The 20,091-nt window shown below is 34.7% G+C and overlaps 1 long non-coding RNA gene across 1 annotated transcript; it reads right to left on the reverse strand.

The window, feature by feature from the left end:
• Window positions 1–5,036: 5,036 nt before the first annotated feature.
• On the reverse strand, window positions 5,037–19,736 carry LOC309659617. Its single transcript, XR_014262891.1, has 2 exons — window positions 11,237–19,736; window positions 5,037–7,901 (listed from the first exon to the last, which is right to left on the reverse strand). It is a non-coding gene; the product is annotated as an uncharacterized lncRNA (long non-coding RNA).
• Window positions 19,737–20,091: the final 355 nt, after the last annotated feature.

Consider the following 20,091-nt stretch of genomic DNA (forward strand, 5'->3'; position numbering starts at 1 on the left):
CAACACCATTTACTGAAGAGGCTGTTTTTTCCCCATTGTATATTCTTACCTCCTTTGTCATAGATTAATTGCCCATGTAAGTGTTTATTTATTTCTGGGCTCTCTATACTGTTCCATTGATCTATGTGTCTGTTTTTGTGCCAGTACCATACTATTTGATGACTGTAGTTTTGAAGTCAGGGAGCGTGATACCTCTAGCCTTATTCTTTTTTCTCAAGATTATTTTGGCTATTTGGGGGTCTTTTGAGTTTCTCTACAAATTTTAGGACTATTTGTTCTAGTTCTGTGAAAAATGCCATTGGTATTTTGATAGGGATTCCACTGAATTTGTTGATTGTCTTGTGTAGTACGGTCATTTTAACAATATTAATTCTTCCAGTCCATGAGCACAGTATATCTTTCTATTTGTTTGTGTCATCAGTTTCTTTCATTAATGTCTTAGTTTTCCAAGTACAGGTCTTTTGTCTCCTCAGGTAGATTTATTCCAAGGTATTTTATTATTATTGATGTGATTGTTAATAGAATTACTTTCTTAGTTTCTCTTTCTCATAGTTTGTTGTCAGTGTATAGAAATGCAATGTTTTTCTGTATATTAATTTTGTATCCTGCAACTTTACCAAATTTATTGATGAGCTCTAGTAGTTTTTTGATAGCATCTTGAGGATTTTCTGTGTATAGTATCATGTCTTCTGCAAATAGTGAGAGTTTTATTTCTTCCTTTCTGATTTGGATTACTTTTATTTCTTTTCTTTTTTTCTGATTGCAGCTTCTAAGACATCCAATACTAAGTCAAATAAAAGTGATGAAAATGGCTATCCTTAGAGCTGGTATAGGCCGGCTGGTGGGTGTGGTGGAGACCTAGAGGATACCGGGGCCACTGCTGGCTTATTGGTAGGTAGAGCTGGTTCCCAGGGTCTCTGCCTGCAGGGTCTTGGAGGTCCCAGAATTAGTGTGTTAGCCCATTGGTGGGTGCCACCAGGGCCCAGGGGGTCCTGTAGTTGATGCCTACCCACTGGTAGGTGAGGCTGGTCCTGGGGCTAGAACTAGTCCACTAGTGGGCAGTTGGATTCCAGGATCTCTGACTGCAAGGCCCCGCATTTTGCAGGGCTAGTGCCAGTGAACTGTGTGTGGGGCCAGAGCCTGGGCCCTCTGGTGGTCAGGGCCAGGTCTTGGGGTGGCTGTGGGCTCAGGGGGCCTTAGGTCAGCCAGCCTGAGGCTTTGTCTCCACCCATCTAGTTGCTTGGCCTGAGGTGTCCCAGCATTGGTGCAGACAGGCTGCTTGATATTGCCAGGTCCTGGCACTAACAAGCTAGAGGGAGGATTCCAAAATAGTGCTTGCCAACACCAGTGTCCATATGGTAGAATGACCCCGCCAAAATGGCTGCTGCCAGCATCAGTGTTCCCAGGGTAATCTCCAGCTGCCTCCTGCTTCCCTGGGAGACTCTCTGAGATCAGCTGGTGGGTCTGACCCTGGCTCCTTTCAAATTACTGCCTCTGCCCTGGGTCCTGGGGTGTGTGAGATTCTGTGTACATCATTTAAAAGTGGAGTCTATTTCCCACAGCCCTCTGGCTCTCCCAGAACAAGCCCCACTGGCCTCAAAGCCAAACACTTTGGAGGCTTGTCCTCCTGGTGCAAGAACCAGAGACTAGGAAGCCTGATGGAGAGGCTTGGACCCCTCGCTCCTTGGGGTGAACCTCTGCAATTGTAATTATTCTTTGATTTGTGGTTCACCCACTCAGGGGTATGACTATACCACATGCCCACCCTTTCTACCATCTTGTTGTTCTTTATATCTTTAGTTGTAGGAGATCTTTTCTGCTAGTATTACAGCCTTTCTCATCAATAGTTTGTCTGTAAATAGTTGTAATTTTGGTGTGACTGTGGGAGGAGGTGGGCTCAGGGTATTTCTACTCCACTGTCTTGGCCCGAAGCAATCTATTATCACTTTCAATCTATTCTTTCTACATGTTTTTAATTGAGAAAATAGTCTAAAATTCGGAGTTAACAGAAATATCAGAGAATTGTGCAAAGTGGAATATATTCTCAATTCTAATTTTTACTCAAATTTAAATACATAAAATTTCAACCAAAGTATTTTTAGGCTTTTTACCTCTATTCAGAGAACTTTTAAAAACAGATCTGTTTTCCACCTAAAATTTCATGAATAAGCTATGTTTTTTTAATATTTATTTTCAACATTTTGCCAAATATGGATGTGGCAAATTTTAGGACTCTCAGTAGAAGCCTATTCCACTATAGAATATAAATATATCCAATAAAAAATAAGACCTATATCAAAGTATTTTTCTCAAAATGTATAGTAAGAAGCAATGATAGAATTTCAAAATTAAATCTTGTACCTTATTTAAACTTCATTAACCATTCAATTTGTTTCCTCTCTTGGAAATAAGTTTTCATGGTAGTAAATTTCATAATAATAAATTTAAATGTATTTCTGTAATATATTCTTGTCTACAAGCTTTATTTTTAATAATTAAAATTCTCTAAAAGCTGCAAAAGGTGACTTTTCTTGATTTCTTGTTCATAGGATTACAACTGATTTTGAAACGAATGTGATCAAAAGTCAAAGACTCATTTATAAAAGTTTTAATAGAATTATAGCCTAATTAAGTTGATTTCCAAAATACTTTTTTGCAATTTCAAACCTTTCTAAGATTCAACTGATGCCAGGCAGCAAAGGGTGAAAATGTGAATTACCCTGCTAAAGAAATGATGATGGTGACTAAACATCAGCTTCATCACGAAAAGTTATGTATTTCAGTGACTCTTGTGTTTGTAAATTTTAGCAATTATAGATTTTATTTCAGTTGCTAAAATATCACTGCTCATTTGGATGCAGTTATGAATTATTCACTCACATTACCAATTTCAACAACATTGGCTGCATAGAATTTGTAATTTATAAAAAAATGGTTCTTACCATAATTCTGAGTCTCAAAAATGTGTTTTGTTAGTGTCAATATTTTTCTAATTTTATTACTACATATACAGTGAATTTTAATTCATTGTACAACTTTTTAACTGAATTTATAAAACTATTCAAAAGTTCATTTCCAGTGAACTTCCAAAAACTTTACTTTTATTCACTTTATTAAATAAAATATCACATTATTATTATATGAGTAATTTTACCTGTTTTTCTCCCTGAAATATCTATTAATATAAATCTGGCATCATTTAAATGTTTGTGAATTGCTTCTGTTGCTAATTGAAGTGATACTATAACAATCATTTAAGATTTTTTTTTTTTTTTTTACTTTCACAAATACTGGGGAGTTGAAAATGACCACAATTAACATAGAATAATGTTTATTTGATCTAAGAAATAATTCACAATTTAGAGTGATATGGAAATGCATATTCTTGACTGCATATGTTAAATTACCATTTTTATGTTTTCAAGTTGTGTGCAGCATTCATGTTTATCATTAACTTTGTTGAGAAATAGAAATTCAGTTCTTAATTTTTATTAGAAAGTCATCTTAAGTTTTTAGAATTACTGACACTGGAAAGCAAAATTTTTTAAAATGCCGTCAAGCAGTAAAATAAACAGTTGCAGATTTACGCCATGCATGGAATTAACTAAACTGCTGTTGCAAGAACATTCAAAGTTCTCTCTATTTGCTCTGTGGTGGTACTACTCACTATACTTCCCACATATATTTCACTTATGTCTAATGCACAATTTCTCACATTTCCTACTGACCACACTAACTGGCAGCTTGGCAGACTCCTGCATCTCACAAACTGTGGCATAAGCCATGGCAGAGTTGGCTGGCACAGTTGGTTTACAGGGACATCCTGGTTGAGTAAATTTCCTACCACTATACAAGGCTGGAATGAATTTGTTGCGCCTGGCTTATCCTATCCATTTGCACTATTTTTTCAGCAGGTGTCCTCAGGAAAAGAGTAATGATTTATCTTTGCTCATTTTTCAATTTAATCACATGTTAAATTGATAACTCTGTTACTGTCCATATATTACATACACTACTAGATGATATCTTGCTAGGTGATGAGTTATTAAAGGTCTGCTAAACTAGTTCTGTCTTATTTTATATAATTCTTAATGCTACTACTATATTTTCTAAAAGTGGAAAGTTTGGGACAATTCCTATGGTGGACAAAATGTTTTTCCAGGAAAACAGGCATAAACTAGGACTTCCCAAGGCAAACAGAAAATCTGATCAGCCTATTTATGAGAAACCTGAAGAGTCACTTTAACTATTTGTAAAGCTGTAATATTGAAGAGAGATGAGATTTAGTCTATATACGTTCTCAGAAATTGAGCAAAAGCGAAGGGCTAAGAACTAATTGGAATTTAGAATTTGATTTAAAGAGTGGAACAGTTGGAGCTATCCAAACATAAAATGTAATATGTTGAAAGTCAATATTTTATATCAATGCAAATATTCAGGTAGAGGGTAGATAACATCTATCATTAATATTATGGAGGAGATCCCTAATTTGGGTAGGAGTTTGGAAATAATGCCCTCTGTGCAATCTACAGGGTTTTATTACCCACAATGAACAGTATTATGCATTGGTTTCCCACTATAATGTGATTTACTTTACAGTGGATTCAGTAAAAGTTATTCAACTATGGCTTCATGCTAAAAGGTAATGAGACAATCAAATAAACCTATTCTAATTCATACCACTTATGGACTCACCTTATAGTGTAGAAAACCAAGAACAGAAAAGGGGCATAAAGCCAATGCAGGAAGTGGCAGGATTAGAGAGAAATACTGGAGGTTGAATCATTCTGGAATAGCAGACCGCAATTTCTTTTTTTTTTTTTACTACAAAACACAATTCAAATTTCATAACTTTCTTCTCAGTGCCAATATGCAGTCATCATTATCTTTGTCAAAATTATTTATTTAGAACTCACAGGTACATGCCAGGTCCTAAGTGCTGAATGAAGAAAGTAAAATATACATATTCTGTGCTCTTCTAGGCTCTCTGCCAGGTACTCTGTGATTTTCAGACAGAGAGTATGAAAATGTAAAAGGTTTTTTGTTTTGTTTTTTGGGTTTTTTGTTTATTTTTTTTTGCTTTCCTCAATATGAATACAAGAAAAGATGTGATGTTGTTGTTTTAATTGTGAATTTATACATACAATATTCCTTGAAACTAAAAAAAAATCCTCGGTAAAAATGTGGACATTTTGATTGATTCTAAAATATAACATTAAAAATTCAAATTGGTTTAAGTCATATACATATAAGATATTTTAATATATTTGCTTTCTTGTGTATACTAATGGTCAGGTCCTGAATGTTTGTGTCCTCAAAAAAATTCATTTTTGAAACCCTAATCCCCAATGTGATGGTATAAGAGATGAGGCCTGAGCAGGATTAAGATGGGAGAGTAGGAGGACCCTGAGTTCACCTCCCCTTGCAAACATATCAAAACTACAACTACATATAGAGCAACTCTTGCTGAGAATGACCTGAAGACTAGCAGAATGGCTATTCTACAGCCAAGGCTGTAAATAAAGGACCACACAGAATCTACTAGGACGGGAGGAGAAGGGATGAGGTTGGGACCTGCATCCTCAGAGGGTGACCCAGAAAGGAGGAATCTTGGGAATCCTCTCTGGGGAATGAGGGATTTGACCACATATTAGGCACCCCAGCCCTAGATAAGACACCAGAAAGATGAACCCACCTAGCTGCTTTGAAAATGAGTGGGGCTTATGAGATGGCTGTAAGAAACCAAAGAGCACACATGTAAACTTGCTTGCTTCCAGCCCCAGCATGAAAGGCAGCAGATTGAAAACTGCCAGGTGCTCTGGCCAGCCTGCCAGGACCACCCCAGTGCACCCACCCCCCACTCACACCAGGCTTTTTGTCCAGCACCTTTTGCTCTGACACTGCACCACTAAGGCAGAGGCCATAGTTGCCAACAAGTGTGAATGCACTTGGAGGGAATGGAGCCAGTTTGGGCATCAGCCCTGCCTCCAGCCAAGGCAGAGACTGCCATTGGATGGTGTGTGCATATGTGCATGCTGCTGGGAGGGAACAGAACTGAAGAAAAGGTGAAACCAACTCAGAAGTGCATCCTCAAGCCCTCTGGCTCCTGCCACACCCCTAATCAAGTTGGAGATGGCCACTACGCAGGGGAGAAGCCCATCTATCCCAGGGCACCTGCTTCAGCACCTTTGACCCCGACCCCATCCCCAGTAGGGTGGTAACTGCCATTGAGCCTAGGAGAAGCCCCAGATCACACCTAGGTCTAGCTCTAGCCCCTCCAAATGTAGCCCTACTTCCTACAAAGGCAGAAGCTGCCAGTGTACCTCAGGGGAAAATGCAGACCATGTTCACTTCAGATCCAGCTCTCCCACCAAAGCCACTGGGCACACAGAGACTTCATAGGGATACTCCCACAAAATGATATGCCTTCATGATTGGGATAAGTAAATGTTTCACCTAATTTCATAGAAAGAAAGAAAATTAAGCAAAAGAAGACAGAGGAATATGTTTCAAATGAAAGAATAACATAAAACCCCTGGAGAAAAACCCTAATGAAAAAGAGAAAATTTATCTAAGAGATCAAGATAGTAATGAGTGCTAACTGAACTTGGAAAAGAATAGATGAACACAGTGAGAACTTCAACAAAGAACTAAAAAAATATTAAAAACCAGTCAGAGGTGAAGAATACAATAACTGAAATTAATTTAATAACTAGAAGGAGTTAAAAGAAAATTAGGTGATGAGGGAGAACCCATAAGTGATCTGGAGGTTAGAATAGTGGTAATCACCCAATCAGAAGAGCAAAATGAAAACCAAATTTTAGAAAAATGACATTTTAAGGGATATCTGGGACAACATCAGGTATACTAACATTTAGGGTCTCAGAAGAAGAGAGAGAGACAAAGTGGTAGAAAATGTGTTTAATGAAACTGTGGCTGAAAACTTCCCTAATCCGAAGAAGGAAATGGATATCCAGGTCCAAGAAGCACAGAGTGTCCCCTAAAAGATGAAACCAAAGAGACCCCCACCAAGACATATTATTATTAAAATGGCAAAACTTAAAGAGAGTTTTAAAGCCAGCAAGAGAAAAACAAAGAATCACATACAAGGGAACATCCATAAGGCTATCAGCTGATTTTTCAGCAGAAACTTTGCAGGTCAGAAGTGGGTGGCATAATATATTTAAAGGACTGAAAGGAAAAAAAAATATCTACAACCTAGGATACTCTACCCAACAAGGTTAACATTTAGCATTGAGGGAGGGATAAAGTTTCCCAGACAAGTAAAAACTTAAGAGTTCATCACTACTAAACTGACATTTCAGGAAATGTTAAAGGGTCTTCTTTAAGTGAAAAGGAAAAGATGATAATGAGAAATAAGAAAATATATGAAGGAAAAATTCTCACTGGTAAATGCCAATGTATAGTAAAAGCAGTGGATCAACCATTTAAGCTTGTACAAAGATTAAAAGACAAAAATTGTAAAATCAACTATAAAATGGACAGTTAAGGGATAGACATAAAGATGTAAAATTTGACATCAAAAACAAAAAAAGAAAACTGGGGTGGGGAGTAAAAAAACATAGATCTTTTAGAATGTGTTTGAACTTAAAAAGACTATCAGTTTAAAACAACTAGATCTAGTTATAGGTCAGCATATATGAACTCCATGATAACCACAAATCAAAAACCTACAATAGATACCCAAAAATTAGAGAGAAAAGAACCCAAGCATAACATTAAAGACAATCATCAAACCAAAAGGTAAGAGACTATGAGAAGAAGAAAATAAGAGATAAGAACTACAAAAACAATCAGGAAACAAGTAAAGTGGCAAAACTATCAATAATCACTTTAAATGCCAATGGACTAAATGCTCCAATAAAAAGACATAGTGTAACCTAACCTTGCACCTAAAGCAATTAGAGAAAGAAGAACAAAAAAACCCCAAAGCCAGCAGAAGGAAAGAAATTATAAAGATCAGGTCAGAAATAAATGAAAAAGAAATGAAGGAAACAATAGCAAAAATCAATGAAACTAAAAGCTGGTTCTTTGAGAAGATAAACAAAATTGATAAACCATTAGCCAGACTCATCAAGAGAAAAAGGGAGAAGACTCAGATCAATAGAATTAGAAATGAAAAAGGAGAAGTAACCACTGACACTGCAGAAATACAAAAGATCATGAGAGATTACTACAAGCAACTCTATGCCAATAAAATGGACAACCTGGAAGAAATGGACAGATTCTTAGAAAGGCACAAACTGCCGAGACTGAACCAGGAAGAAATAGAAAATATGAACAGACCAATCACAAGCACTGAAATTGAAACTGTGATTAAAAACCTTCCAACAAACAAAAGCCCAGGACCAGATGGCTTCACAGGTGAATTCTATCAAACATTTAGAGAAGAGCTAACACCTATCCTTCTCAAACTCTTCCAAAATATTGCAGAGGGAGGAACACTCCCAAACTCATTCTACGAGGCCACCATCACCCTGATACCAAAACCAGACAAAGATGTCACAAAGAAAGAAAACTACAGGCCAATATCACTGATGAACATAGATGCAAAAATCCTCAACAAAATACTAGCAAACAGAATCCAACAGCACATTAAAAGGATCATACACCATGATCAAGTGGGGTTTATCCCAGGAATGCAAGGATTCTTCAATATACGCAAATCAATCAATGTGATACATCATATTAACAAACTGAAGGAGAAAAACCATATGATCATCTCAATAGATGCAGAGAAAGCTTTCGACAAAATTCAACACCCATTTATGATAAAAGCCCTGCAGAAAGTAGGCATAGAGGGAACTTTCCTCAACATAATAAAGGCCATATATGACAAACCCACAGCCAACATTGTCCTCAATGGTGAAAACCTGAAACCATTTCCACTAAGATCAGGAACAAGACAAGGTTGCCCACTCTCACCACTATTATTCAACATAGTTTTGGAAGTGTTAGCCACAGCAATCAGAGAAGACAAAGAAATAAAAGGAATCCAAATCGGAAAAGAAGAAGTAAAGCTGTCACTATTTGCAGATGACATGATACTATACATAGAGAATCCTAAAGATGCTACCAGAAAACTCCTAGAGCTAATCAATGAATTTGGTAAAGTAGCAGGATACAAAATTAATGCACAGAAATCTCTTGCATTTCTATACACTAATGACGAAAAATCTGAAAGTGAAATTAAGAAAACACTCCCATTTACCATTGCAACAAAAAGAATAAAATATCTAGGAATAAACCTACCTAAGGAGACAAAAGACCTGTATGCAGAAAATTATAAGACACTGATGAAAGAAATTAAAGATGATACAAATAGATGGAGAGATATACCATGTTCCTGGATTGGAAGAATCAACATTGTGAAAATGACTCTACTACCCAAAGCAATCTACAGATTCAATGCAATCCCTATCAAACTACCACTGGCATTTTTCACAGAACTAGAACAAAAAATTTCACAATTTGTATGGAAACACAAAAGACCCCGAATAGCCAAAGCAATCTTGAGAACGAAAAATGGAGCTGGGGGAATCAGGCTCCCTGACTTCAGACTATATTACAAAGCTTCAGTAATCAAGACAGTTTGGTACTGGCACAAAAACAGAAATATAGATCAATGGAACAGGATAGAAAGCCCAGAGATAAACCCACACACATATGGGCACCTTATTTTTGATAAAGGAGGCAAGCATATACAGTGGAGAAAAGACAGCCTCTTCAATAAGTGGTGCTAGGAAAATTGGACAGGTACATGTAAAAGTATGAAATTAGAACACTCCCTGACACCATGCACAAAAATAAACTCAAAATGGATTAAAGACCTAAGTGTAAGGGCAGACACTATCAAACTCTTAGAGAAAAACATAGGCAGAACACTCTATGACATACATCACAGCAAGATTCTTTTTGACCCAGCTCCCAGAGAAATGGAAATAAGAACACAAATAAACAAATGGGACCTAATGAAACTTAAAAGCTTTTGCACAGCAAAGGAAACCATAAACAAGACCAAAAGACAACCATCAGAATGGGAGAAAATATTTGCAAATGAAGCAACTGACAAAGGATTAATCTCCAAGATTTACAAGCAGCTCATGCAGCTCAATAACAAAAAAACGAACAACCCAATCCAAAAATGGGCCGAAGACCTAAATAGACATTTCTCCAAAGAAGATATACAGATGGCCTACAGACACATGAAAGAATGCTCAACATCATTAATCATTAGAGAAATGCAAATCAAAACTACAATGAGATATCATCTCACACCGGTCAGAATGGCCATCATCAAAAAATCTAGAAACAATAAATGCTGGAGAGGGTGTGGAGGAAAGGGAACACTCTTGCACTGTTGGTGGGAATGTAAATTGATACAGCCACTATGGAGAACAGTATGGAGGTTCCTTAAAAAACTACAAATAGAACTACCATATGACCCAGCAATCCCACTACTGGGCATATACCCTGAGAAAACCATAGGTCAAAAAGAGTCATGTACCAAAATGTTCATTGCAGCTCTATTTACAATAGCCAGGACATGGAAGCAATCTAAATGTCCATCGACAGATGAATGGATAAAGAAGATGTGGCACATATATACAATGGAATATTACTCAGCCATAAAAAGAAATGAAATGGAGGTATTTGTAATGAGGTGGATGGAGTTAGAGTCTGTCATACAGAGTGAAGTAAGTCAGAAAGAGAAAAACAAATACAGTATGCTAACACATATATACGGAATCTAAGGGGAAAAAAAAAAAAAAAAAAAAGGCCATGAAGAACCTAGTGGCAAGACGGGAATAAAGACACAGACCTACTAGAGAATGGACTTGAGGATATGGGGAGGGGGTGGGGTGAGATGTGACAGGGTAAGAGAGTGTCATGGACATATATACACTACCAAATGTAAAATAGATAACTAGTGGGAAGCAGCCGCATAGCACAGGGAGATCAGCTCGGTGCTTTGTGACCATCTAGAGGGATGGGATGGGGAGGGTGGGAGGGAGGGAGATGCAAGAGGGAAGAGAAATGGGAACATATTGTATATGTATAACTGATTCACTTTGTTATAAAGCAGAAGCTAACACACCATTGTAAGGCAATTATACTTCAATAAAGATGTTAAAAAAAATAAATAAATAAATAAATAAATTAAGAAAAAAAAATCAGTAAGTAAAAAAAAAAAAAAAAAAAGACATAGTGTAACAGATTGGATTAAGAAACAAGACCCATCTGTATGCTGTCTACTAGAGGCTTACTTTCAGAGCTAAAGGCACACACAGACTGAAAGTAAGAGGTTGGAAAAATATTCTATGCAAATGGAAATGAAAAGAAAGTTTGGGTGGCAATATTCATCAGACAGAGTAGATTTAAAAATGAAGTTCATGATAAAACAAATAGTGGAGCATTGTATAATGATAAAGGGATCAATCCAAGAACAGGATATATAGTTTGTAAACATATATGCACCTAATATATAAATCAAATATTAACAGACATATAGGGAAAAATGGACAAACTTACAAGAATAATAAGGGACTTTCACACACTACTGACAGCAATAGAAAAATCATCGTGATAGAAAATCAATAAGGAAACAGTGAGCTTCAGTGACACATTCGACCAGTTGGACTTAATGCATATTTATAGGACATTCTGTCTGAAACCAACAGAATATACATTCTTTTTAAGTGCCCATGGAACTTTCTCCAGGTTAAATCACATGCTAGGCCACAAAACAGGTCTCAACAAATGTAAGAAGATAAAAAGTATACCAAACATCTTTTTTGATCACAATAGTATGAAACTAAAAATCAATTACAGGAAGAAAACTGGAGAAAAGCACAAACATGTGAAGAGTGAACTATGTGCTACTGAAAAACCAGTAAGTCAATGAAGAAATCAGAAAGGAAATCAGAAAATACCTTGATACAAATGAAAATAAAACACCACTTTACAAAATCTACTGGATGTAGCAAAAGCAGAGGAAAGTTTAAAGTGATATTGGCCTACCTCAAGAAACAAGAAAAATCTCAAGTAAGCAACCTAACCTACCACCTAAGGAAATTAGTAAAAGAAGAACAAACAAAGCCCAAAGCCAGCAGAAGGAAGAAAATAATAAAGATCAGAGTGGAAATAAATTGGAGACCCCCAAAACAATAGAAAATATCAGTGAAACCAAGAGCTGGTTGTTTGAAATGATAACAAAATTCATAAGCCTTTTGCCAGACTTTATTAAGAAAAAAATAAGAGAAGACTCAGATAAACAAAATTAGAAATGAAACAGGAAAAGCTTCAACTGATATCACAGAAATCCAATCATAAGAGAATACTATGAACAGTTATATGCCAACAAATTGGACAGCCTAGAGAAAATGATAAATTTCTAGAAACATACAATCTTCTATGACTGATCAGGAAGAAATAGATAACCTAAACAGACTGATTACTGTTACTGAAATTGAATCAGTAATCAAAAAACTCCCAACAAACAAAAGATCAGGACCAGACAGCTTCACTGGGGAATTCTACCAAACCTATAAAGAAGAGTTAATACCTATCCTTCTCAAAGATTCCAAAAAATTGAAGAGGAGGAACACTTCCAAACTCATCGTTCATAGCCAGCATTACTATGATACCCAAACCAGACAAAGATACTAAAAGAAAGGAAAATTACAGACCAGTATCTCTGATGAAGATAGATGAGAAAATCCTTAACATAATATTAACAAACCAAATTAAAAATATATATATAAAAAGGATTATACACTGTGATCATGTGGGATTTATCCCAGTGATCCAAAGATGGTACAATATCTACAAATTAATCAGTTATAGACCACATTAACAAAATGAATGGTAAAAATCCCATAATCATTTCAATAGATGAAGAAAAAGCATTTGACAAAAGTCAATATTTATTCATGATAAAAAGTCTCAACATAGTTGATATAAAGGGAACATTTCTCAACATAAAAAAGGCCAATTATGACAAACCCACAGCTCACATCATAGTCAATTATGGGAAGCTGAAGTCTTTTAAGATCAGGAAGAAGAAAAGGATGTCCATTCTTGCATTTCTATTTAACATAGTGTTGGGAGTTCTAGCCACAGCAATCAGACAAGGAAAAGAAATAAAATGCTTTCAAATTGGAAAGGAAGAAGTAAAACTGTCATTGCTTGCAGATAACATGATACCATGTATATAAAACCCTGCAATCTATTAGAATTAATAAATGAATTCAGTAAAGTTATAGAATATAAGATTAATATACAGAAAACTGTTGCCTTTCTATACACTAATAATAAACTATCAGAAAAATTAAGAAAATAACTCAATTTATAATTGCATCCAAAAAATACCTAGGAATAAATTTAACCAAGGAGACATTGATGAAGGAAATTGAAGACAGTAGAAATAAATGGAAAGATATCTCATGTTCATTGATGGGAAGAATTAATATTGTTAAAATATCTATACTGACAAAGCCATCTACTGATTTAATGCAATCCTATCAGGATACCAGTGACATTTTTCAAAGAACTAGAACAAATAATCCTAAAATGTGACATTTTTCAAAGAATTAGAACAAATAATCCTAAAATGTGACATTTTTCAAAGAATTAGAACAAATAATCCTAAAATGTTCACAGGAACCCAAAGAGCCAAAGCAATCTTGAGAAAAAAAGAAAAGCTTGTGGTATCACATTCCTTGACTTCATACTATACTAGAAAGTAATTAAAACAGTATGATACTGGCACAAAAACACACATAGATCAAATGGAAAATAATAATAGAGCCCAGATATGAACCTGTGCACATATGGTCAGTTAATCTATGACAAAGGAGGTAAGAATATACAGTGGGGAAAAGGTGGTCTCTTCAATAAGTGGTGTTGGGAAAACTGGACAAGTATATGTACAAGAATAAAATTAGAACATTTCTCTCACCATACCCAAAAATAAACTCAAAATGGATTAAAGACATAATTGTAAGACAAAAACCATAAAACTCCTAGAAGAAAACAGGCAGTGCTCCCTTTGACATAGGTCTTTTATATTTCTTTTATCTGTCTCCACAGGCAAGGGAAACAAAAGTAAAAATAAACAAATGAAACCTAATCAAAATTAAAAGATTTTGTACAGTGAAGAAAACCATGAACAAAGTAAGAAGGCAGCATGCTAAATGGGAGAAGATATTTGCAAATGATATGAACAATAAGGTGTTAATATCTAAAATATACAAAAGCTCATACAACTCAATATTAAAAAAGCAAACAACCCAATTAAAAAATTGACACAGGATCTGAACAGATATTTTTCCAAAGACACACAGGTGGCCAACAGGCATATGAAAATATGCTCTGTATCACTAATCATCAGGGAAATGCAAATCAAAACCACATCAACTATACTGCAATAACAAAATTAAAAAAAAACAAACCATTAGCTATCACTTTGCATACTTCAGAATGGCTGTCATCAAAAAGACAGCCGTAATAAGTGTTTGCAAGAATGTGAAGAAAAAGGAACACTTGTACACTGTTAGTGGGAATGTAAATTGGTACAGCCATTATGGAGAATACTCAAAAAATTAAAAATAGAACTACCATATGATCCAGCAATTCCACTCCTGGATATATATCCAAAGAAAATGAAAATAGTAATTCAGAAAGTGTATTTTCACCCCAATGTTCATAGTAACATTATTTACAGTAACCAAGGTATGGAAGCAACCTAAATGTCCATCAACAGATGAATGTATAAAGAAGATATGTATATACAATAGAATACTACTCAGCTATAAAAAAAAAAATGAAATTTTGCCACTTGTAACAATATGGATGGACCTAGAGTGTATTATGCTTAGTGAGATAAGTCAGACAGAGAAAGACAAATACTATATGTTTTTCCTTACATGTGGAATCTAACAAATTAAACAAATGAATGAATATGACAAAACAAAAACAGACTCGCATATAAAGAGAACAAACTCTTGTTTACCTGTTGGGATGCGGTGGGGTGAAGGTCAGCATAGGGGAAGGGGTTTAAGAGGTACAAACCACTTGGTATAATATACAAAGATGTACAGCACAGGGAATAGAGCCAATATTTTATGATAACTTTATATGGAGCATAACCTATAAACATATTGAATCACTATCTGAAACTAATAAACGCAAAATGGATTAAAGACATAATTGTAAGAGTTGATATTGTAAGTCAGCTATACTTTAATTGGGGAAAAAAAAGAGAGAGCTGAGGCCTTTGGGAGGTGATTAGGTCATGTGGGTAGAGCCCTTATGAATGGGATTTGTGTCCTTCACCAGGCACCAAATTTGCTGACTCCTTGATTTTGGACTTCCTGGCCTCCTGAACTATGAGAAATAAATTTCTATTGTTTTTAAGCCACCCAGTGTAGGGTAATTTGTTATAGCAGCCTCCAAATGGTCTAAAACACTGACATTTTATCTATACCATAATTATGGTATAGGAATCATTTATTCCCCCCCAAAACTTTTATTCTTCCCCTCCTAAAGCATCATGCAGTATATCATAATATTAGAAATCATTATATTTATAAATATCAAAATGTTTCTTGAATAGTTTTAGATTTTAGATTTGTTGACTCTATGTTTAACAAGCCCATAAAAATGACATTCTTGTATATAAAAAGAAAATGATCATTCTTATATATGTAAAAATGAAATGATAGTTATTCAGAAGGTGAACATATTTAAAATAATAGATTGAATGAAAACTGACTTCTTAGACGTTATTTCTATGTTGTTAGGCATCTTGATTTCTGTTAAGCCAGTATCAAACTGTAGCATTGACATATGATAGATAAATGGGGGAAATTTTTTAAATTGCCAATTTCTAAACTCCAAAAATGTCACTTTAAAGACAGTATATTGAAGTAAAAGATAAAACTTTAGGAAAATATATTTTCTTCAATTTAAAGAGAAAAAAATGATACCTGCTAAATGCAATTGTCCTTAGACCAATCTTTTTCATTATTCCAAGCGTTCTATATTAACAAATTGATTCTGAGCTATACCTCTTAATTACTATAGCTCTACTCTTGAAACATAACATGTATCACTAATCTCTTTTCATTACATTAGTTACATGAGTGTAATTGTTACAAATAAATGTCTTCCAACTGTTGCTTATCTTTGAGAAGAATAGATGAGTGTGGCTAAGTTTTTAACAACACTAAACCCTTGGGTATTAGAATTGTGACCTAGAAAATTGTAATATAATAAGTTTGCTGTTTTAAGCCACTAAATTGGTGGTAATTTATTACATTAGCAATAGAAAACTCATAGAGTCTGCAAGAGCTGGATCATGTTGAACCTAAGCTGCTCTCTGCAAATCACTGATTTCTCTCATAGTTGCCCTAATTTCTTTACATATTTATTTTATTTTTAGAAATATGTGGCTTTTTAAATTTTCTTTTTCTTTTCTTCAAAATATCAGTTGAACTAAACAGGTTCTTTTGCATGCATATTGGGTTTGTATAATAGAATCATTCAAAATTCTGTGGTCTCAGTTTCATATTTAGAACTTCTCTAACTTGCTAAACCTGTTTTTCTCTTCTGGAGACCACTTTTTGTCATTCTCAAAAAGTAAATTTCAAATGCTATTTTATGGCTGTCCAAAGTGTACTATTCCATTGTATTCATGATAGTTTTATCCTTTGCACATCATTATTTATTAAATGTCCTCTCTTATTAGACATATTGATTATTTAAATAAAATAAATCATATTAAATTTAGAAAAAGTGATGGGCAAAATATTTACAGGAGCAATTTTGAAGACTATATTTTTTTATCATGCCTGCTAGAATTAAAAACATATTTCCATTTAAATTTTTGAAGAGTGATCAAAGTTTTCATAGCTTTTATTTATGTTTTTTTGTTCTTCCTAGACCTAAAAGAAACACTGAAATACATTTTTTTTTTGCTCATAAAGCTATTAATATTACTGTCATAAATATGTCAACATTTAAAGAGCTGTTTCTTGGTTCATCTTGTTAGATACCTCATGAAAATATATTTGTTCTTCTTGCTTTTCTTGGTATTGCATGAATTCAGCCACTCCTGGGAACATTCTCAGAATTTATTGCAAAATTCTTTTTAAGTATTAAATTGTAGGGTGCAAATCAGGATTTATTTCACTTTTCTAGGAGGAACTAAAAAAAATACCACCAAAATGTCAAGATCATCCAGCAGTTTCTCATATATAATCGTATTACCTCTAATGATAGAAAAACAAATATGTGATGGATTAGAAATAGTAGTCAATAATAGTCATATTTTCAACACTAATGTAATAATAATATTGTAGTTATAACAGTAGATCACAGTCATTCACAGAAATATATAATTTTAAATGTATATCTGTATTTATTTTTGCACTAATATAAAGCTTTTATAGTAACTTGTTAAATTTTCATGTCTCTGTCCAATTTTAAAGGCAGTGTTACATATTTTGAGTATCTTAACCTATAAACAGTGATATTAATATGACTATTAGTTGAAAACATTGTTTAACTCTCAGTCAGTTGTTTTCTTTGTTTGAACTTACAGGAAATATTTCATATCTAGTCATTCCTGGATATTCCTCAAAGAAAACTGAAATTTGAATTTAATATTCAAAAATAATACAGTATTTATTTCTTTAAGTCTAGACATCTATCAGTTTTTATATCCAGCTTATTTTTTCAGAGCATACAATAATCCATAATCTATATTAGGAAAGGTAGCTATTTCTTGCTAGAACAATTTATAAAACTATCTAATGCAGAGGGAATTTCTATCTTTTTTAGAATGCTATATGTATATATTCATGAAACACTATATCTGATAAGGAAAGCAAATTTTCTGCCCAGCCATTTCCTTCTGAGTTCTAAAGAAGTTAAGATGAGAGACAGGCATATGTTCTTGGGAGGGTTGGGAGCTCGTCTATAGACTGTGAACTCTAGGAAATATGATCTATATATTAATATCTTTGTATTGTCAGATCAAAAAAAGGTTCGGCACACTAAATAAGTTGGTTAAATTAACAAACTAATGATTTGTTGTGGTTTTGATTTCCACCTTTTTAGTTAACTTTCTCAGGTGTTTGAATGGCCTTAACCCCCTCCTCCCTCAGATATTTTTCTCTTCTTGAAATTGATGAACAACCTTGAAATGCAGAATTATTTCAATTTGCAATTGCAGATAAAGCTTAAGATGCAAGTTTGACTAAAATGATTTACTATATAGACATATTATGTTGATTTAAGCATATTTACATTAAGTGCCACAGAAATGAAGATCTAAAGACAGAAGAGAGAATCAGGGTTTCACACCTTGCAGAGCAGCTCTTTTGCTGCAGTCTATTGAAAATCATCCTTAGACCAATTTTTTAAAAAATGATAACAAAAGAGCAAAGGGAAAAGACAGGTTTTTTAAAAAATAAAGCACAAAAGATAAAATTTGACGACAGCAAAGATCAAAAGTGAAGCATATGTACTTCATAGTAACTCTTACCTCCAATTAAACTCTCCTTTTATAAAAGCAGCATATACACTATATTTATTCCATAATTATATACACTAATATTTGAAATTTTAATTCTATTTTCCAAATATTTTGTGATCACTTTGAATAAACACCATTAGTAGATTATGTGTGCATCATTTGCTTGACATTATTTGAAGGGACATAAACATATGTCAGTCTTTTCTTCTAAAAGTAGTACTATATTAGGCATTCTGGACCCCAGTAAGTTAACATAAAGCCCAGTCATCATTGCTAAAATTACCTAAAATTTGAACTCTTTTAGGAACTCTTGGCAGCATTGTCTGTTGGATGTTTTATTTAGTTCAATAAATTAATCTTTGCTTTTAAGGGAAGTCAAGTATGTGCAAATAGAAATTGACTACTTTGGAAATCTATACATGCTACAGAGCCTATGACTGTAATTCCAAAATAGATATGGATACCTTTATAAGTAGGGGATGCAGGTATGTAAGTTTGATGATGGAATAGCTGAAAATAAACTTTCATGTTTACTAGTCCATGTGCATTAGGATAAGATGGCATCAACTCATTTTAACATTCTGGAGTCTAGTCTTGCAAATTCAATTTATTTCCAAGTTGCACTAGATACCAACTAAGCACCATTTGGTGTGACAACCAAGTGGGAAAAAGTCAATTCTTTTGAAATAATGGCAGAATATCTTGAAAAAAAGGCTGTTTAATATCAGTACTTCTACCAGGTGTTGTTCGAAAAGATGTTATTTACAGTGATATATGATAAGATTTACTTCTAGTGATGAGAATTTAGGTTCCTATTATCCTGGATACTATGGCCCGTCTCCTATTTCAAGTGTTGGCTAGATTATAATGGTAATACTTTCATAATTATCAAAAGCAATGGCTCAGTTAATGGGGTTATCAGTATGACTGTAGATGCTGCCAAAATCTTTTGGCTCAAAGTCAACTGCTATAACTGTATCCAGTTTTTTTCACATATATCATAACATATAAAATAAGAGAGCAACACCACTAATATATAGAATTATAGGGAGTATGTAGTATGATTATACATATAAAACTTTCATTTATAATTGTTACCTAAGAAATAAATCATTTTTTTCCTATTTACACATAGCCACCTTTTTCTTTTCAAATGAATCAAGAATTAAAGAATGTGGGGGGTGGGCTTCCCTGGTGGCGCAGTGGTTGAGAATCTGCCTGCTAATGCAGGGGACACGGGTTCGAGCCCTGGTCTGGGAAGATCCCACATGCCGCGGAGCGGCTGGGCCCGTGAGCCACAGCTACTGAGCCTGCGCGTCTGGAGCCTGTGCCCCGCAACGGGAGGGGCCGCGATAGTGAAAGGCCCGCGCACCGCGATGAAGAGCGGTCCCCGCACCGCGATGAAGAGTGGCCCCCACTTGCCGCAACTAGAGAAAGCCCTCGCGCGAACCGAAAGACCCAGCACAGCCAAAAATAAAAATAAATAAATAAAAATAAAAAGTAGCTATAAAGTTAAAAAAAAAAAAAAT

This window comes from Balaenoptera physalus (genome assembly GCF_965194825.1).
Source record: "Balaenoptera physalus genome assembly, chromosome: 4".
In the NCBI taxonomy this organism is placed as follows: Eukaryota; Metazoa; Chordata; class Mammalia; order Artiodactyla; family Balaenopteridae; genus Balaenoptera; species Balaenoptera physalus.